This window comes from Acomys minous (assembly GCF_964271855.1).
Source record: "Acomys minous genome assembly, chromosome: 1".
Lineage (NCBI taxonomy): Eukaryota > Metazoa > Chordata > Mammalia > Rodentia > Muridae > Acomys > Acomys minous.
Genome location: NC_140483.1, coordinates 147,917,873 through 147,939,428, shown reverse-complemented (window position 1 = coordinate 147,939,428; position 21,556 = coordinate 147,917,873). Strand labels below are relative to the sequence as shown.

The 21,556-nt window shown below is 45.1% G+C and overlaps 1 protein-coding gene across 4 annotated transcripts in view; it reads left to right on the top strand.

Moving 5' to 3' along the window:
* Positions 1–7,817: 7,817 nt before the first annotated feature.
* Positions 7,818–21,556, top strand: part of ABCA1 (ATP binding cassette subfamily A member 1) — a 125,550-nt gene continuing 111,811 nt past the window's right edge. The window contains exons 1-2 of one of the 4 annotated variants that reach the window (XM_084771229.1): positions 7,818–8,059; positions 13,696–13,744. The gene's annotated coding sequence lies outside the window, so the exon portion shown is untranslated. Of the gene's footprint in view, positions 8,060–9,198; positions 9,222–13,695; positions 13,745–21,556 lie in introns of those variants that run through there. The other 3 variants (XM_084771228.1, XM_084771231.1, XM_084771230.1) reach the window with 3 other exon arrangements.

Sequence of the window (21,556 nt, the reverse complement as noted above, 5' to 3'; positions counted from 1 at the left end):
GGTCTCCCAGCTGCCCACCAGTTTTCCTGATCCATTGCCTCTCCACCTTCACCTCACGGCCCCCAGCATAGTCCTGTTTCCCATCTTGTATCTTTTGTTTATGTTCAGGGTTCGGCTCAATAAACAAAGTCACTTAGATCAACCTTTGGGCTCTTTGGTGTCTGGATGTGTTCTTTGGTGTTATTTTTAGTCCCCCTCAAAAGAGGGTTGTTTTCTAGCCAGGCGTGGTGGTGCATGTCTTTAATCTCAGCACTTGGGAAGCAGAGGCAGGTGGATCACTGTGAGTTCAAGGCCAGCCTGGTCTACAAAGTGAGTCCAGGACAGCCAAGGCTACACAGAGAAACCCTGTCTTGAAAAAAAAAAAAAGGAAAAAGAGGGTTGCTTTCTACCTCCTGGTTTTACTTTTGCTAGGCCTTTGATGTTGGGGAAGAGTGAGATTTTTGAAGACTTGCCTTTTGCTGCTTTGTGACTCAAGTTAGGTTCAGTATCGAGCATAAACATGCACCTATAAAACTCAGGCTGCCATCACTGGAAACCCAGGGCTCTGTGGGATCTTCAAGGAAAGATGAATATCTGATTATTAATGCAGTAATCAAAAATTAACTTATAATGTAGGATTCTCAGCTAGATTCAAGTCCAGCAAGAAATGTTAGAAAGAGCCACATTTATTAAATTCTCACAGATATTGGGGGAATACTTGCATTGTACTTTAAGATAATAATGTTAAAGGAACTCAGTGTCAATGACAATAACAGCTGTCATTTATTCAATAGGACATGTTCCAAGCAATCTCAACAGCTTACATGACCAGCCCATAACTGCCCAGAGTACATAAATAGGCAGAAACACAGGCATGGATACACAGAAGATCAGGTCAAGAAAAAAAATAAAAGGCTTAAATATGCTAGGATTTCTTTTATTAAATGATTTATTTATCCATCCGTCCATTCATTCATTTATTCATTATTTAATGTGCATCGGTGTTTTGCCTGCATGTATGTCTGTGTGAGGGTGTTGGATCCCCTGGACCTGGAGTTAGAGACAGTTGTGAAATGCCATGTGAGTGCTTTTGGAAGAGTAACCAGTGCTCCTAAACCCCGAGCCATCCCTCCAGCCCCTCAGCGAGTACTCTTCACCCCCAATCATCTCTCTAGCTCTGGGCATTCCCTCCTTTATTCCTCCCTCCCTCCCTCCCTCCTCCCTTCCTTCTTTCTTTGGTTTTTGGAGACAGGGTTTCTCTCTGTAGCCTTGGCTGTCCTGGAACTCTCTTTGTAGACCAGGTTGGCCTCAAACTCACAGAGATCCACCTGCCTCTGCCTCCCGAGTGCTGAGATTCAAGGGATGCACCACCACACCTGGTTCATAGTGTCTTTTCTTTTCTTTCTTTCTTTCTTTCTTTCTTTCTTTCTTTCTTTCTTTCTTTCTTTCTTTCTTATTTGTTTTTTTGAGACAAGGTTTCTCTGTGTAGCCTTAGCTGTCCTGGACTCACTTTGTAGACCAGGCTGGCCTCGAACTCACAGAGATCTGCCTGCCTCTGCCTCCTAAGTGCTGGGATTAAAGGCATGCACCACCATGCCTGGCTCTAGTTTTGTCTTTTCAATGAACTTTGACCGTGAGATATTTCTTGTGCCAGTAATCTCTGAAAACATAATTTTAATTTTTCATGGTTATGCAATATTCTATCCTGTGAATAGCAGAGGTTGTTTAGCAACTTTATGCAATTAGATGATTAAATGATTTTGAAATGTTCACTCTTATAGTGATAGTGAAAAATATTTTTGAACAAGTTCTGAGTCATATATATATATATTTTAACTCATTAATTTGTTGTTTGTTATTGTTGTTGTTGTGAGCATATATAAAAGCCAAAAGGGAATGTTGGGTGTCTTGCTCTGTTTTTTTGAGATAGGGACCCACTGAACCTGGAGACCAGCTCCATCGACCCTGCACTTCTTCCCACCCTTAAGCCCTCCTGGATTTTTATGTGTGTGCTGGGATGCACACTCAGGTCCTCCTGCATGAGCAGCAGGTACTCATCTTTCCAGCCCCTTTGTAGTCATTTTTGTGATTTCTTTTGACAGATTTCTTCCTCGCCCGCCGTGTTGGATTGATGATCACCTTGCAGCTGTATGTATCACACCGTTATTACACCACTCTCCCCTTTCCTCTAACCTACTTTTCTTGGCCATCTTAGCTCTGGACTCCTCCATTTTGCTTTCTTTTCTCATTTAGACACCATGTCAAGACTGTCCAACCCCAACGTCAAGTAGACAGATTTCTTGCTGAATCGAGGTGTGTGGAACCAGTCAGGAAATGGTCGTGCAGGATCAGTGTTAGCGTGGCAGGCCCAGAAGAATGGAGAAGGTCCCTTATGACATATGACCTGGGGCCAGATAAAAACAAAACTCAGGTTTTACGGGACAGAGCAACTCACCCAAAGCATGCGTGACCAGAGAGAGGGAAGCAGGAGGGGGGTCACAGCCCAGCTGCGCACTTGGTCTTTCAATAGCGTGAACATTTGTTTTGTCCGAACAATTGTTGAGAATCCATAAGGCTCCACGAGGAGCCATAAGGAAGTGTCCGAAATAACCACAAGGACAACAAATGCCAGCCTCTGGAAGGAGTTGTCCCCAGGGTGCACGGAGAGGAAGGGAAAAGAGACTTGTTTCTTTGGAAGCTAGGAAATAGGATCTGGAACATTTCTTCGGGTCTATTTTTTAATGACTTATTCTTTTGTGTCATAGAGCGGGATAGCTCTTGGCAAAGGCTTAGTGCCACCCTGCATCCCCCACATCATGCCAGGAGTGGGCATTCCTGTGTCAGGAAAGGACCCTGAATAAGGGGTTAAAATGGAGATGCTTAGCTTCTGCTGGCCGGGGGCTTCCTTTAAGCTCCTGAGTCCAGTTACTTCCTTCACACATAAGGATACTTATCCATAAGTGCCTCTGTGAATCTCGGGGGGTGGGGGGAAGGCATGTCGATAGATTTGAGTTGGGGGTAAACTTTACTTACAATTCAGATACTAGAAAGGTCTGCCTCTTATCTACTCTTAATGCTGCAACTGCGGACCTCTTCTGTACTCTGGGGTAACAGGGTGACAGGACAGCTGAGGTGGAGATGATGGAAGCTGAGGTGGGGATGGGGAAGCCGGTGAGGCAGCATGCAGGGCGGCAGCGGGCAGCTGCAGGACCAGGGGTGGATGAAGCTGTGAGCAGGACACAGACTCAGCTTCAAAGGCCTTCAGCTGCTAAGGGGTCAAAAAAACCCGCTTCCTAGGTCTTCTTCAGATAGTTGGAATGCAGTTCATTTGTTTGGGTTTTTCTCTGTTTTTTGTTTTTGCAGGCTAAGGACAATAGAATGTAGGAGGGGTGCTGCCACTGACGATTATTTTTGTTTTGTGTGATTTAATTACCCCCCACTTCCCCTTCTCCTCCAAGTGAACAATTTTCCTCTAGGGAGGATAAATAGGAGGAGGGAGCACCCTTTCAATACAGAAGGCCACGTTTCAGGCTTGAAATAGACAGTGGAGATGGAGAAGAAGAAAAATGTTTAAAGGGTTTGGAGGCGGTACCCCTGGCCTGGCCGTGATGTCCTTTCAAATGAGAAGGGAAAGATGAAGACAGAGATAAAAATGTTAAGCAAGACTGCGATTTCCCAGAGTTGATGGCTGAACAAGAACGTTGGGTGAAGGCTTTTATTTTTATTTTTTCTTTAGATGAAAAGAGAGATTTAAAGGGAAGATAATAAAATTTGGGTTCTCTTGGTGGGGAGAAGGTTGTAACTTGCAGAATGTTTTCATCATTTTGCACTGGTAAATGTTAACAAGTGGCTTTCTTAAGGAAAACAAATGCCAAGTAAAACAAAATAAAATCAAAGCTAGGAGGAGCGAAAAAGAAAAATCCAGCAAGAAAACTCTGATTTGTAATTTCTAATGATATATAATGACAGTTCCAAGTTAGCCCTACGGATGCCAATTGTGAGTTGCTGCTGCCTTTCTCTTCCCCCTTCCCCCCTCTCTTTTACACACACACACACACACACACACACACACACACACACACACAGAGAGAGAGAGAGAGAGAGAGACAGAGAGAGAGAGAGAGACAGAGAGAGAGACAGAGAGAGAGACAGAGAGACAGAGAGAGACAGAGACAGAGAGACAGAGAGAGAGACAGAGACAGAGACAGAGACAGAGACAGAGACAGAGACAGAGACAGAGACAGAGACAGAAGAGTTAGATAAAGTATGGTTAAAGAGGCAAAGCAGCCAGAAAGGAACCAGATTCATGAAACGTAAGAACTAGTTTCAGGAAGGCAGGTGTTCCAACAGTGTCAAATACCAGAGATCAAATAGCCTATGGACCTAAAAGAGGTCATCAACATTACCAGTTATAAACTGTCTGTCTGAGTTTCAGGTATTTTCTGCATTAATTTTTTTTATAATTACAGAAAGAGAGATTCTTTACAGCCTGTATCACTAATTAAAGCTTGCCTGTAATGTCAAAGAAAGAATTTGGAGAAAGGCAGATTAGAACTGTGGCTTTTAGGAAAAAGTATAACTCACCCTTTACCTGATGTTCAGGATTTATCTGTTTACAAATTGTACTAACTGGTTGACCCTAACCAAAACCTGCAAATAAATGTTTTTCAGGACCAGAATAAAGTGCTGCATCTTGCTTGGGTGTTAATAGACTACACATTAACACAGAAGGAATCACACTGATACTCGGCAAATGGAACCACACTGCATTCAGAGCCTATGTGGCTTAGAGCCTGTTCTTTCTATAAAGATGGCACCTTGTGTTTGTCATTTGATCACTGATGGCTTGAGGATTTCTCTCTGTGTCTAAACATGTATCTGAATTAAGTTTATACAGATTTGAACCGTAGGTCTTTTCATCTCTCCTTATTAAAGGTGATTTACCAATTTTTTTTTTTTGTAAAAAAAGGGTGGGGATGTGTGTGTGTGTGTGTGTGTGTGTGTGTGTGTGTGTGTGTGTGTGTGTGTGTTTGTGCATATTTGGAAGCTAAAGATCAACATCTGGTGTCTTCTTCAATTTATCCTTAATTGATTGATTGATTGATTGATTAGAAGCAGAACCTTTTACTCATCCAGAGCTCACTGATCTTGCTAGATTGGCTGGCCAGCTGGTTCCATTCATCTTCCCTCTCCCCCTCTCCAGTGCTGGGATTACTGGTATACTGCACCTGGCTTTTTATGTTGGCTCTGGGGATATGAACTCAGGCCCTCATGCTTGCACAGTAAATACTTGACTGACTGAGCCGTCTCTCTAGTCCTCTTTTTGCAATTTTGAACTATATTTCATTCTCCAATGTTCTGACAAGTAGGTTTTTTTTTGCTTTTTGGATTCTCTTTTCTTTCTTCTTCTTTTTTTTTTTGGCGGGGGGGGGGGGTGGGGTGGGGGGTGGGGGGTTGGGGGGGAAGGGAGGGAGGTTTGGTTTTTTGAGACAGGGTTTCTCCGTGTAGTCCTGGCTGTCCTGGACTTACTTTGTAGACCAGGCTGGCCTCAAACTCACAGTGCTCTGCCTGCCTCTGCTGGCATCAAAGGCGTGTGCCGCCACATCCGGCTCAAGTAAGTTTTCTTAATCACTATAACTTCATCTTCAAAAATGATTTTGTTTACATTTTTAGAAGTTCTTCACTGACTTTCTGCAATGTTTTATATTCTCAGCTGCTTGGAACCAAATAGGTAGGTGTAGCAGGCAAGAAACACATGTGTGGTGAAACCCATCTCTATTTTTAAAGAAATAAGTTTCTATTTTAAACGAGGTGTTTGCAGACTGGCTGCAGGGTAGGTATCGAAAGGATCCTCTAAGCACTGCCTCTCAGGGAGCCTTGATTTGAAGACCTTCATGGAACGATAACATTGAGCTTCTTGTATCTCTGTGACCCCTCACAAGGTCTGTCCAGCCACAGCTGCCTGAAGGTCAAGTCTGTAATTAGAATATCCCAGGGCTATCTCAGAATAGAACCTCAGGCCACCCAGGGCACATGTATGGAATCGAGCGCTTCAGAGCCACAGTGGGGAGCAAAGGGAGAGAGGCTTCCTAGGACAGGGTCTGGCTTTGGTGAGGATGTTAGAGGGATCAGAAGATGTGGTAGGGAAAGCTCTTGGAAGCATGCTCAAAATAAACTAACCGGGGACGCAAAGGCTGGAGAGATTCCCACTTTGAAACTTCCTTCTCCCAGCCTGCTTTACAGAGCAAGTTCCAGGGAAGCCAGACCTAGACAGAGAAACCTGCCTCCAAAAAACCAAAACAAGCGGGGCCTGGTGGCTCATGCCTGTAATCCCAGCACTCCGGAGGCAGAGGCAGGCCGATCACTGTGAGTTTGAGGCCAGCCTGGTCTACAAAGTAAGTCCAGGCTAGCCAAGGCTACACAGAGAGAACCTGTCTCAACAACCCCCGCCCCCAAACCAAACCACACCAAACCACCCTCCCTCAAAAACCCAACAATAAAACAAAAAACAACAACAAAAAAAGAAACTTCTTTCTCTCAGAATCGTGATGTCATCTAAATTTGAACTGTTGAAATTCAGCAGTTGGGTGATAAGATACTGTCCCACTGGCAGACCATGCCACTTGGTGTCAACACACTAATGCTTCGCTGAAGCATTTGATCTCTGTAGGTTTTATTTATTTATTCATTTTTGGTTTTTCGAGACAAGGTTTCTCTGTGTAGCTCTGGCTGTCCTGGACTTGCTTTGTAGACCAGTCTGTCCTCGAACTAACAGAGATCTGCCTTTGCCTCTCAAGTGCTGGGATTAGAGGCATGTGCCACTACCACTCGCTGGCTTGTTTGCTTTTCAACAACAGAGTTTTTTTTGTGTGTGTGCAGATCTGGCTGCCCTGGAACTAAGAGATCCACCTGCCTCTGCCTCTCATGTGCTGGGGTCAAAGGCGTGTGCCCCCACTGCCGGCACTCTGTGGGGGGTTTAAGGATAAAAGTTTACAAAATGCACACAAACAGTCCCAACACATGCACGCACACACTTGTGTTTTGCAGTTTGAAGGGCATAGTTCCCAAGAGTGTGCCTATTAAATTTGATTCCCAGAATCTACGTGACAGCTCACAACCATCTGTAACTCCAGTTCCTGGAGATCTGCCTCTGCCTCCGGAAGGGCTGGGATCATAGGCCCGCCCAATGATTGCTGGACTTCCTTTGAAAACCAAAGTCAAGCTTCGAGGCAGAAGGCAAAATCAGCCGATATTCACTTTGTAAGCCCACCCTCCCTCTCCCCAGTCTAGGACTTTGAAAAGAAGAGGAGGGATGGAAAATGATTGGCATCTGGAGGAGTCAGCCTTCCTTCCCAACCTGGGGTTCGAGTAAACTGACAAGGGGAGCTAGAGAGAAACAAAACAAAACAAAACAACAAGAAAAACAACCCCCACCCCCAACAAACCAACCAAACAAAACCAAGCAACCAAAAATACAACAAGACTCAAACAATTGCAGAAAGCAAGAGTTTAAATGAAGCGGTTTTTTTTCCCCTTTCCCTTCGCTGCCGGGAATGCTGAGTCCCTGACTCAGCTCAAGCCCGGACTTTCCCGTCTGAGGCTGGCGGGTCAGAGCAGGGGCTACAAAAAAGGACCCCACGAAGCTTGCACCATGCGCCCCGGGTGCCCGCCGCGGCCCACTGTCGCCCGTTTAAGGGGCGGGCCGCAGCTCCACGTGCTTTCTGCTGAGTGACTGAACTACATAAACAGAGGCCGGGAAGGGGGCGGGGGAAGAGGGAGAGAACAGCGTTTGACCGGTAGTAACCCCGGCGCTCGGCACAGCCGAATCTATAAAAGGAACTAGTCGCGGCAAAAACCAGTAATTCCGAGGGCGAGCGAGCGGGCCGGGACCGGCGGAGCCCGCATCTCTCTCAGCGGCGCAGCGTAAATCTGGGCAGGGGGCGCCGCGGGACCCGCGCAGGTACAGCCGGTTTGGGGAGCTGCTCTGCTCCCTGTTGCTCCCCACTTTTTTTTCTCCCTTTCTGGAAGGGTTTGTTCAGGGGTTGGGGGAAACGGAAGCAAACACCAAAGTGGAAAACAGGTAAGAGGTTCTTCAGAGACTTGGGCATTTTGTTTCAGGGGCCAAGGGAGCTTTGGGAAGCACTCCGTTTCGGAGTGTTTGGTCCTCCAACCCTCGTATTCCCTACCTCTAGGGATGCGGATAGGGCAGAGGAGGCATAAGTGGGAAGAGGATGTCCTGGGGCGGGCCGAGGCGACCCTGGGACACAGAACTGCAGCAGTCAGGTCTCTCTGAACCAGAGACCCGCGAGAGCATCTCTGGCGGCAGAGATCTGCTCTCGAGCACAGTGGGAGCCAGGGTTCCCGGGCGTCCTAGGGGCACAGCCACTGGGGTTGGAAGATGAGGATCCTCTGCGAAAAGTCTCCCATTGTCAGGTTCCGGGTTGGCCGTCGCCTACAAGTGTCACATCTGAGTCCCCACTCCCATTATTTAACTGGTTTGGGCTCGCTTCTGACTGGTGATCCGTATCCCAGGACTAGGGCGGTGTGTCCATGTTTTTAAAAAACAAAAACCAAAAAAACTCTGGTAGGAATTGTCCCAAACGGGATCTTTGTGCTATTGCGTGCTTGAGGCCTCGGGGCTTTGTTCGACCCCGGGGTCCAGCCTACTGGCTTACTGCGCTCTGGAGAGCTGCAGCCCCTGGCGCAAAGTGGGAGACGACTTTTGTTCCTTCTAAAGACAGAAAACTTAGGAGAGTCTGCAGAAACCCGAAACTGGGGTGCCCATTTCCCCCTCACCCTCTGGCTCATCTTCCTGCTTTTTGCTGGCCGTCCCTTGGGGAGACTTTGGGACGAGCACCCATAGAGAAGCTGGGGCTAGGTGGTGCAGCCGAATGACCGCAAGTAACCCCGGCGGGCGGCGCAGAACTTGCATCCCGGGTGCTGGGCCTGGCTCCGCCGCCAGGGGGTGGGGGCTGGGCGGCCTGCGGGTGGCCCCTGGAGACTGGCCCGCAGCGCCTCCTGGCCGGGTGGCCTAGGTATGGCCGGGTGCAAGACTCTAGTCCTGCTTCTCTGTGGATCTTGTCAAAACTGGTGGTTCCAAACGGAGGAATCCTAAAGGCTGGGGAAAACAGTCTATGCTTTTTACTTTTTTTTCCCTTTTTTGTCGTTGTGTTTTCTGACTCCTAGGCCGTTGCTAAATGAGGCACTGCTCTTGGGGGTGTTCGCTGATAACAGGCTTGTGGGTAGGTGCCTATTTTTTTTTTCCTGCCCTTACCGACCGGAAAGGAGAGAAATACTTTAATATTAAACAATTTTTTTAAAAGGGGGAATATGTGGCACTAGAAATAATTGGTTTTCCTCATTTGCAGCATTGGTACCACTACAAAACACACACACACACACACACACACACACACACACACACACACACACAAAACCAGAAACAAAACAAGCAAACAAAAAGCCAAGAATTTTTGATGACATCCCTCAAGGGGAGTGGACAGAATAAATGTATAATAAAAGACAGATGGATATTTAAGCAAGAGGAAAGCTTCTTGGTTTGGGATGTAGATTAGTGGTAGAATGTTTATCTAGCTTGGGTTCTAGTCCCACCACCTCAAAAACCAAACCAAAACTACAAAACTTCCTTGAAGAGATTGCTATATAACTTTCTATAGCTCGATCCTCACCTCGAAGCACACCAGACACCCCAACCCCCCTCCCCCACCTCCCCCCAACCCCACCTTGAAAACATACCCTTACTGTTGGCTTTCTTGTAGACAGCTTGGAGCCGGGCGTTGTGGCACACGCCTTGAATTCCAGAGGCAGAGGCAGGCGGATCACTGTGAGTTCCAGGCCAGGCTGGTCTACAAAGTGAGTCCAGGACAGCTAAGGCTACACAGAGAAACCCTGTCTCAAAAAAAAACAAAACAAAAAGATATAGCTTGGAACCCCCGCCTAAGTATTGATACTCTACAAGACATAAATGCCAGTTAACAAGTATAGTTTTCTCATCTCCCCCACTTTTCTTTCAGTTCATTTTTCATACTACAAACATAAGAACAACTTACTGCTGTTTTTGTCTTTGCAAAAACTCCACATCAAAGAAAGCATCGACAACCGAGAGAGTATTTCTGAGTTGATAGTATAATAATATAGAGAATAATAAAGATAAATTACAGCCAGGAGGTGGTGGCGCACACCTTGTAATCCCAGCACTTCAGAGCTAGAGGCAGGCGGATCGTTGTGAGTTCGAGGCCAGCCTGGTCTGCAAACTTGAGTCCAGGACAGCCAAGACTACCCAAAGAAACCCTGTCTTAAAAAACAAAAACCAAACCAAACAAACAAAAAAGATAAATTACAGTTTCTATTGTAAGCATGTTTTCCCCCCTCAGTGCTGTCGTAAATCATGAAAACAGGGATTGTGTGTGTGTGTGTGTGTGAAAACCATGTGATACACAGAGCTGATTATTATCTGTGTGAGAACAAGTTGAATCAGAGGGTCGAGGGAAGAAACTTTCCAGCCAACAAATGCTCATAGTCCCTTTGTGGAGCAAAAATTACTGCCATAGGGTAAGCCATGTGTCCTGCTGTGACACTGGTGGTGACTTGGATACCTGTGATGTGTGCTTTCCTGAAGAGCAGTGTGTGAAACCCAGCCCCTTGTAAGTGTTTCTGTTGGCACCTAAAGGCTTGTCATGGACCTCGGATACACCATGGTTTGGAAGGTGCTTGTGTTTTGTGTGTGACCGTGGCTGGAATTGGAGCAGATGACTCCAATTTGTCCATTCTCTACCCAATGCAAACACTATTAAAAAGAAACGAAGCTCAGCAGCGCAGCTGTGTAGAGCTATCTACCTATGTGGAGAGGAACTGGAATAGTTTTACATTTACATTTTTTTCTTTCTCTTTTTTTTTTTTTTTTTTTTTTGTTTTTGTTTTACCGACAGGGTCTCTCTGTGTAGCCTTGGCTGTCCTAGACTCCCTTTGTAGACCAGGCTGGCCTCGAACTCACAGCAGTCTGCCTGCTTCTGCCTCCCCAGTGCTGGGATTAAAGATGTGTGCCACCACGCCTGGCTTACTTTATTTTATTTTTTTCTTTTTAGACTTTGTTTTTCCACCTCATAATTTAGAATGCTTGTGTGTGCTGCATTTGTAGTGACTGAAAATGGTTAGATCCTTGGTTTTGTTTTTGTTTTTTTCTTCTTCAAATTCTTTTCAGTTTCTAAGATAGTTAAATGGACAATCCTTTAAACTCTTAAATTAGGAACTTTCTGGATTTTTAGAAAATACCAAAAAATGCATGTTCCTTTGGCATTTCTAAAACATTCAGGTATAAGTACATTTTAATATATGGTTGAGATGTTAAATAATGGAATTATAATATTCCTATGGTCAGTTATTCTAACATTAAGAAATCAGCTTAAATTTGTATAGGTTACACACATGGCCATTTATGTAAAAATCCTATTTTCTTGTTTGAAAAATTGGAGTTCGGTTTTCCTTCTTAGAAGGAAACAATGATATTTTAAGTTTGCAAAGATTGTTACTTCATATATATAAAATGGACACCTGGCTACAAGACACCATGTAGGAAATGAGTAGTTAGTGTATTTTATTTGGTATGCAAATTACTTTTAGGGTTGAATCAAGATTTGTGGAAACCTGTAGTGAAAAACCTTAAGCTGTTAACTGTAAACGTGGACTAAGAACTGCTCAGTGGATTGGTTGCTTTAGACTTCTTATGTCTGCATTTGTTACTGTGCTAATAAATGATATTAAGAACAACAACAACAACAACAAAGTTATAAAAGGTCAGTCTTAGTACTTGTTTGATGTAGTTGCGTTGGGAGAGCACCTGCACTAAAAGTATTGGAGACCAACCCCCTTTCCATAAGCAAATGGAAACGTCTTGGATGCTAGTGATTGACATGTTTGTGTCTTAGTAGACACTTTTGTGGTGCTCTGTGCCAAGTGCTGGTCCAAGTGTTTCTCAGACACCAAGCTAATCTCCAAAACAAGCGTATCTACCCTATATGTTAAGAAGGAGAGTAACTACCTGGTCCTCGGCGCTCCACTTTCCAAGTGGCTGATCTGAGACTTGAGTTCCGTTCCAGAAGTCATAACTGTCCACACTGAAGCGCTGGTACAATTCCAGATGTCGTGATAGAAAACTCTGTGTATTCATCTGCTAGCATTCTCATCAGGAACTGTATTTATCATATTCCAGTTTTTTGCTCTGGGGTAGTCAGCCAAGTTCTCTTCTGGAAAAGACCTTGGTTGCAATGCAAAGGAAAAAAAAAGGGGGGCGGGAACATTTGCTTGATTCTCATTAAAAACAAAAACAAACGAGCTTGAGACTCTTGCTTCAGTCAATGGTTTGTGAGTAGTGTGTGACCTTCAGGTAGGTTCCTGCAGGTTGTGGGGCCCAGCAGGGTACTCAGAAAATGCAAGAAGTCAGAAAGTGAGAGTCTCAGATTATAAAAAGGCTTTCACAGGCAGGTCGTCAGCTGCATAGAATTTTGTCATACATGGATTGTTAAAAAATGGTATGTTTGTGTTTATTGCTGGCCCTGCTGGAGCATCACATTTGGTATCTAAAAACAAAGAGAAAAAAGCTTGAAATCCTTTTTTTTAAAAAAAAAATCCACTTTGGAAAAGAAATTCAAAATTCCCTAAACTTTGCAAGCTTCCTGACAGAAAGAACACCGCCTGCATCACGAGTCACCTGAACCCACAGCTCCTCACCATTCTGACTTCCAAAGGAGCTGATTTCCTCCGTCATCCTTGTCACGCACTTAGTTTTCAAAATTATAATCAATATTTGTCTTCCTAGAGCTTGCACGCCTTTCTAAGGAGAGGTCTCTGACTCAGTTTTCCCCTTGCACTTCATCAGGCTCCTTAATCCGGAAGTTGACAAATACTGACTTGAACCAGCCAGCTAAGGGGCTGGGTGTTTCCTGTGTTGGAAAACTACTGAAACAAATGAGACGTTCTCAGAAAAGAGTTAGAAAATGATATGGCAGTGAGCATCTTTTTGTTTTGCTTTGTTTTGTTTTGTTTTGAGACAGGGTTTCTCTGTGTAGCCTTGGCTGTCCTAGACTCGCTTTGTAGACCAGGCTGGCCTCGAACTCACAGCGATCCATCTGCCTCTGCCTCTCAAGTGCTGGGATTAAAGGCATGTGCCATACGCCCCCGGCCAGCAGTGAGCATCTTTATGGTATGCTGATAGAGTTTGGTGCATGCTTATGTTATTTAGGCTAGATTACTCAGTAGAACAAACTGTTCCATTTCCCCTTTTGAGGCGGCTGTGGTTTGGGACAATAGTCTATGATGTTCCACATTTAAATATTTTGAGTCATGCATTAGTTTATGGATAAGCATGAGATAACTCATTCTGTGATTTGGAGGCTTAAATACTTTAAAAAGTGCAATAGCCTCTTTTGCATTCTTTCTTTTTTTTTTTTTTACACCTTTTAGGTATGTGTTTAAAAATCTACAATGTTGCCCAGTGCAGTAGCATACCCCTTTAATCCCAGAACTCAGGAAGGTAGAGGCAGATAGATCTCTGTGAGTTTGAGGCCAGCCTGGTCTACAAAGTGAGTCCAGGAAAGCTAAGGCTACACAGAGAAACCCTTTCTTGGAAAAAACAACAAACAAACAAAAGCAAAACAAACAAGCAAAAAACTACAGTGTTTTTTTTCCTATTTTTTACAGTTATAGTGTGTCATTTCCAAGAATTCGCAGACAGACAGACAGAGGTCAGGTAAGGAATCAGTGTGGTTGTCTATCAACAGATAAACAGCTGAGGAGGCCTGGAGGCTGCTCCTGTCCTCTTTGGGAATAGGCTAGCGCAGGCTCTGGCCTTGAAGGTCCCACTACCGCACTCATTGCAGCGCTCTGACCATCTCTTTGAACACAGGGACCTTTAAAAGACATTTAGGACCCCCAGTACGTCAAACATCTCCCTTGCCATCTCGTCCAGGACACCTTGCTTTGAAATTGTTAGGAAAACCCGCTCTCCTGTGCACTCCTGTAAGCATTTTGACATGCTGCGCACCTGTTCTTCAGTGTTTGAGGAAGTGGATGAACAGTTTGTGGGGGAGTTGGGGCAGCACTACGGTTTCTTGTGCTAGCTGAATTGTATTTCTATGGCTTCTGGGTGCCTGCAGAGGTCAGAAGATGGCATGGGCTCCTGTGGATTTGGAGTTCTGGGTGGTTGGGAGCCACCCTGTGGGATCTGGGTCCTCTGCAAGAGCAGCAAGTGCTCTTAACCACTGAGCCACTTCTCCAACCTCTTTTTGTTTTTAAAATCATCCATTTTAGTCTCTTCATAATAAAGACCTGTCCTTTACTTGTGTCCAAAAGCAATAGCACCCCTTGCCCAAATTCACTCTCTAAACAACAATTAATTGTAAATTAATTTCTTAGTCTTTTGATTTCTTAATCTGGGCTCTTTCTGCTCTTCCAGGATTTAGAGAGTTATAATGACCTTTAGAAGGGTAAAGAAAAATGGTGTACCTAAAAGGCTTAAAGGGACACTGAATTCTTAAATATTGGCCTGGCCTCGTTTGTTTATTGTCTTGTTTGGGCCAGTTGAGTTTTTCAACTGGGACTCTCTAAGTTCAAATGAGAAGGAAAAGTCTGGGAGGTGCTGTCTTCTTTATGCGAAAGTATGAAATCCTGGTACTGTTCATTGTGATTTGAGGCAGGCGTATTTTTTAAAAGAACCACTAATGATAGTGTGAGTTGGTTTTTTGTTTGTTTGTTTGTTTGTTTGTTTGTTTTTTGAGACAAGGTCTCTCTGTCCTGGACTCACTTTGTAGACCAGGCTGGCCTCAAACTCACAGCGATCCACCTGCCTCTGCATCCCGAGTGCTGGGATTAAAGGTGTGAGCCACCACACCTGGCCCAATAGTGTGACTTGTAATAAGACCTTGAATTCACAATAAAGCAAGCCTTTGGTCAGGTTGTGCTTATTCAGTTGTCAGTGTTAGGGCTTTGCAGATTTAATGGCAGCATTGCCCTTTCCAGGTTTGCCATGGTGGCCACATTTCACATGATCAGAGGGTGGCTCTCTCCCCTGCTAAGGAGTGGTTTCCCATGGCTTTCCTTAAGGGGAGTGCATGGCTGTGCCTTTATAGACCAACAGGGCACCACAGACATCCATTTGGGGACACTGGCTCTTACTGATGTACCTACTTAGTGCATTGTTGCTTGGAGACTGGAGTGTGTGAATTTTTAAATGGCACCATAAAAATCAGTCTTTTTTCTTTTAAATGTATTTATTTTTAAAGGAGGCCAGCAGAAATCCCACCCAGTAGTTTAGCTTCATTTTCCCCTGGATACTTTTCCTTTGGTACTCTGAATATTTGATTTGTGGATTCTTAATAACAGGGTCACCCTTAAAGAAAGGGATGGATAGAATTTTTGGTAATACTGGACTCAATTGAGATGGAGTCTCTTTTTACAGGAGCCTCCCAAACCTCAAATAACAGTGTTTGCCTTGTCAATACTAAAAAGTGAAAAGCGAACCACACCCTCAAGGTTTTGTTTCTCAGGATGCATTGTGGTCTTATTCCTCTTTTCACTCTGCCTCTAACCAGCCAGCCAGCCAAAGTGGCTTGTTTGGCTTTTTGTAGAGAAGGTGTCAGACTAGAAGAAAGGACCTGAGCCTCTGTGCCTGAGCTGGCAACCTGATGAAATTCTCACTTGTCTAGTTAGTTGGCACTTGCTGTGCTGTGACATGGTCAAGTCACATGGCCTCTGCTTGTTCTGCCTCATGAGCCTGCTGGCCGGGGAAAGGGCAGTCTGGAGAAGGGTCCTGGTAGCACTCACTTGCTCTTTTAAAACAGCCCTGGGTAAGAGCTGTTCGGGAAAAGTGAAGGCAGTTAAGTGTTGAGGTGGAAAAGCTGTAATCGGCTATTGAAAGGGTTCCTTACTTAAGTCTTTGTCTTGAATTTACAGGCTCCTGAGCAGTGCCTGATGTTTTATATTTTGGGACGAGCCCCAACGGAAGGTGGCCTGTTTACATGGTATGTTTACTTGGGTTCTAGAACCTCGGCTTAGCGAGTTGAAGACTGTATTGGCCTGGCGTGGTGGCCAATCCCTGAAGAGGGAGGCGGAGACAGATTTCAGGCCTCTGAGTTTGAGGGCTATTTCACAGAGAAACCTTGTCTCAACCCCTGTACCCCACCCCACCCCCCAAGAAAAGATTGGTGTTTTTGAGAATAATTCTTAATAAATGAAGCAGGGCATGTTGAGGAAAACCATCTGCTGTCTCATTGAAACTTAGTTTTGTTGTTATTGTTTTTTTTTTTTTTTTTTAACACAGCTGGAAATAGTGCCATGGGTTAGGGACGTTAAAACAGCAAGGCCTACTTGGTAAGTCAGTCGGCTGGAGAAAAGTGTGGGTAGATCTGAAAAGAGATGCATGAATGAAGTCCAAATTTGTAAGGTGACTGACTTAGAGGCTGGAGGAAAAATGGGACAGAGGAAGCCGTAGGCAGGACCCAAGTCAGACTAACTGGAAAGCTGTGGTGGGCTATACAAAATAGGGAAATGATGGGACAATGTGGAGATAGTAGAGACCCCATAAGGGGATTTTGTGACAAAACTCTGGTATCCTGAAGTGCTGTCAGAGACACCGAGGTAAGTTTTACTTCTCTCAGAGCCCTGGGCACTGGAGAGAGCTCCAGTGTGCTCTGGAAAGGCCCTTGAAGGAAACAGTACTCTCTCTGTGGACCAAGGGAGAGAGATACCTTTAATTGCCTGCCCACTCTCAGCCCCACCCTGGCTGAAAGCCTCACTTGGTGAAGTGGGTAGCACTCTCATTGCATTATTATAATAACAATGTGTACTGTACTTACTTTGTTCCCGGAACCAGATAAATGTTTTATATACATTGTTAGCTCTGTTTTATGTAGAGGATGCAGCATGGCAGAGTCTTTCGGGTGCTAGAGTCAGTGACTATTCCCCCACTCTGGCACCTTTTTTCTGTGATGCTCCAGAGCATCCTTCAGAGATGGGAGCCAGATACAGTGATTGTTGCTAATATGCCACTGGACCACAGCACCCAAGATGTTCTTGGAAAACCGGTTTTAGAACAAATCCGACCTTGCAGCTAGCTTGTAGATCAGGGTAAAGGATTACAATATCCTCTTGCCGAAGTCCTTCTTGTTCTGGCGTTGTGATCACAATTGAGTATTTATTTATTTATTTTTATAAAAGTTTCTCCATATGAGGAGTCAGTCATGCTGATAGGTTGATTTCTTGACTAAGAGAAGGTTCATTTCCATATGGGCTGCATACGCCTGACCAGGGAAAAAGCAAACACTTAGATTATTTGCTAAATTCTTCCTTTGAAGTTTGCTCTGTTTGTTTAGTGGAAACCAGTGGGAGGTGAGGGGTCATCTCTAGCATTTTGTTAGAATTTCCCCCTAATTTTATTACACAGAAACAAGGATTTGGGTTCAGTTACATATCTGCTTCCAGAAAAACCTGGCATTTAAGTGTGTAAAAAGTCCGGAAACCATTTATGTAGCTGACAGCCACACTAGAATGCTGTGGGCTGTAAATAGGATCATTGACTGTCTAACTATCAGTGACAAGATGGGAGTAGCTCTAGACTCTTAGGGTTTCATGTAGAGTAGAAATTGTTAGCAACACAAGGAATTGCTTAACATGAGGAATTGCCTCTCAAAGGCTAGTTACAGATTGGCGCAACATTCATTTCTTGCTTCAGCTTTCAGTTTTCTTTCTTTTTTTTTTTTTTTAATTTCATAGCTCTTGTTTTGAGAATGAAGCTATGAGCAAGAAATTTTGTCTGGGAGGTTGGATATGTGTTTCAGGTTGGGGAAAAAACCGCGTGCAGCTGTTTATAATCTTACTGTTATGAGTCAGGAACTATGCATGATGCTTTAGGTACTTTGGACCCTTCTGCCTGCCACTCCCCCTCCCCCCAGTTCTAATTGTTGGAATTACTAGCACTCATGGCTTCGGTGTTTTTCATTAGATGGTTCTTAGCTGAGCCTCTTTAGAAACAGTGAGGCTCTCCTGGAGTGGCAGGATGAATTAATTATGAGGTTGATTTTTTTTTTTTTTATCTTGAAGACCTCTTGCTTCTTTTCTTTTCACACATTTCAGTGTTAAAATATTACCTTTAGGTGGGGACATCATCTCTGGGATATCTGAGTGCCAGCTTGTGCTCCATCTTTAGGTCTCTGTAAGTCAGGCCCGTTCATTCCGTGGGAACTATAGGTTCATGATATGGCTGGAGGGCTTGGGAGGAGGCACATTTAAGGGACCACTCACAAGGATGGCTTCGGGGATAGTGAGCCTGTGACTGGAGGCCAGGAAAGCTACATGAGGGCAGCCAGCATAGCTTCAAGCATGTGTTAAGCTGGTGGGTCAGCTTTGAAGAAATGATAGGATGCCTCACAGTCCTTCCCACTGCACAGCAGCTCAGGTCTTAAATCATGGGTGCAGAGAGCCTAGGCTGGCTGGGTCTCCTGGCCTTTATCAGTAGCCTCATTAGGCTTCTCCTTGAACATGGCTACTGATCCAGAGACCTAGGGGCCCAATGGCTTTTAGAGAGCAGGCCTTTTCTCAAGCACGCACACTCCGTCGGCCTTACAGGTCTCATGCCTGTAATTTCAGGACCTCGCACAACCCTCTGGGGGTAAGGCTCGGGCCTCATCTGTGCTTCTTGTTTCTCAGTATCTCATGAGTACGAGGTCAGCTGAGCCCTGAGCCTTTGTGTGTCTGCTACAGTTGGATTCCCTACTCCTGCTTTGTGGTTTACTGCCCGCCACTTAGTGATACGAAACACTGAAGACACACAACTTTGATTTGCCCATTTTACCTCCTCTAAGAAAAGGAGATTTAAAGACGGCTGTAGTAAGATACGCCTGCAGCTATGGTCAGAAATTTCACCTTGCATCTCAGTTCTGCTAACTCTGGAAATAAATCTGTCCTAAGAAAACAATGCTGGGGTTGAAGGAATAGCTCAGAAGTTAAGAGCTGTTTTTCCAGAGGTCCTGAGTTCAGTTCCCAGCAACCACATGCCCTCTTCTGGTGTGCAGGTTTACCTGCAGGCAGAACACTGTATGCATAATAAACAAATAAAATTTTAAAAAGAAAGAAAGCAGAGCTTGTACACATTCATAGAGAAACACATGCGTTTGTTTACTGAAAGTTTGGGAGATCGCCTGTCATATAACCATTGCTTTCCCAAAATGAAAATTAGTTGCTGGGTGCGCATGCTAAGTTTATGAACTACTTGGACAGAACCGGTGAGAGAAATGCGTTCAGAAGACTAAGAGAAACAGCATAGTGGGAAGAGGTTGGTGACTGTTCTCAAAAAAGTGATTTAAGAGCCACCTGAGTGCCAGCTCCTAAGTGTTGGTAAGTGACTTGCCTCCAGGGGTCCTCAGCATCTCCGTCTGTAAGATTGCAGGAGCCCACGATAGGGATTTCCCATAACCCCAAGTCTACAGTACAGCTATCAGACGGAACACAGACTTGGGAGCCTGCACCCATTTCCTGTCCAGAAGGACGAACTTCTCAGTCCCAGGGAGACGTGACACTTGTGTGGTTACTCCTTGGGGACTTTTGCTGTTGGGAAATGGCCACTGTCTAAGGCATTGCCAGTCACGGGTTGAGCGACTCCCTCTCAGGGAATCTTGCTTCTGTTCTTACAGGAAGACACAGGACAGGCCCAGCCTTCTGTTCCCCTATAGCAGCGGTTTCTAGTAACAGTGTGGCCTCTCCAGGCATTTCTGTCAACAGACCGAATGCTTCAGGGTAGAGGTGGTCACAGGGAGGAGCTCTCGTTTTTCTTTCGACCATGCCAACTGGGGGGCGGGAGATACATTCTTCTACTTGCCTTTTTATTATGTTTCCTCCTTCTGCTTTTTGGTAGTTCTCTGGACTTATCTCTCTTTGAATTACATATGTCAAGTTCAACAGGTCCAAACGTCCTGGTCAGGAAGATAGCGGTAAGCAGAGTACGAAGTGACTAGGGCATCACCTCCTTTCCCATCAAGTGTCCTGTGAAAACTATCTTTCCTTCTTTCTTCTGTCCTTCCTTCCTATCTGCCTTCTTTCTTTTTCTTTCTCCTATCTATCTATCTATCTATCTATCTATCTATCTATCTATCTATCTATCTATCTATCTATCCATCTATCTAATTTATTTATTATGTATACAGTGCTTTGCCTGCATACCAGAAGAGGGCACCAGATCTCATTATAGATGGTTGTGAGCCACCATGTGGTTGCTGGAAATTGAACTCAGGACCTTTGAAAGAGGAGCCAGTGCTCCAAACCTCTGAGTCATCTCTCTAGCCCCCTTTCTCTCTGTTTGCTTGCTTGCTTTTTTTCTTTTGTGTGTGTGTGTGTGTGTGTGTGTGTGTGTGTGTGTGTGTGTGTCCTTTTGCTAGTGTCAGGGTCTGCCTGGCTTTCTAGTTTGTTTTAGGGAAAAGCACAAATCAAGGTTTAGATGTGGAAATTATCAGATTGATGATGTGGGACTAATGACAAGAACCAGAGCGATTACCCTCAAGGACTTGAGCATGAAGCTTGGCAGAAAGCCAATTCCATGGCCCCAGTGGTCTTGGGGAGGCGGGTCTCCTTAGTCCTTGACAAAACCTGATGTCTATGTAAAGTAGACTTCGATTCACTTATGCTTCCCAGGATGCCCGAGGAGTCACCAGGGAAGCTCTGCAGTCCTCTGTGACTCTCGTGAGCATGCTGTAGAGGCACCTGAACACAGGGCTCCCTCCCTAGGGACTAATTGCCTGAATCAGTTAATCAAGCATGAGAAATCAGTTACTACAGGCTCAAGAACGCCACCACCCTTGAATTCTGAGACCTTGTTTTTCATGGCCATCTTTTAAAAAATTAATTGAGGCTATGTCCCCTGAGTGTGCTCAACAAGTGAATACTGATTTATTTACTCACCGGAGAAAACAGAAGGAACCAAGAATACCCCTGTCCTCCCTCAGAAGGGGACAGACAGCAAGGGAAAGCACTGGAGAAAACCTTCATTTGAGTGTGGCTAGAGAGAGGTGATCAGGACAGGTTCCTGTGCTAGTAGCAACTTGGTGGATGCCTAGAATTGTAGAGGAATTAGGCAGGCACAGAACTCTGGAGAAAGTGTTGTTCCTGGCCAAGGAACAGGGCAGTAAAGTCCTTAGCACAGGAGAGTGCAGCATGTTCCTAGTTCTGGCCCCTGAGCCCTCCAGGGCGTGGCCAAGTAGGTGATAGGGTGGGATGGGGAGTGGGGGGGGGCTGGGGGTCGGGAGTGGGGGGATGGCAGTTGCTGGAGGCCCACCTGGGAGGTTGAGTCAACTTTGGTGAGGCCTCCATCCAGGGTGGTGGGAAGCCGGTGAAGGGTAGGCAAGTAGGCAACTCAGGTAGAGTTGCATCTGTAGTCACGCAGGATCAAGACGGGATCATCCTACTGATTGGCAAATCTTTCTAAAGTGGGATCTCTTCCAGCCAATGCCTGGAAATTGTGTAGGGGCAGGAGCGAGTGTGCTATACTTCAAAACATTGAGAAATCCAGTGCACGGGA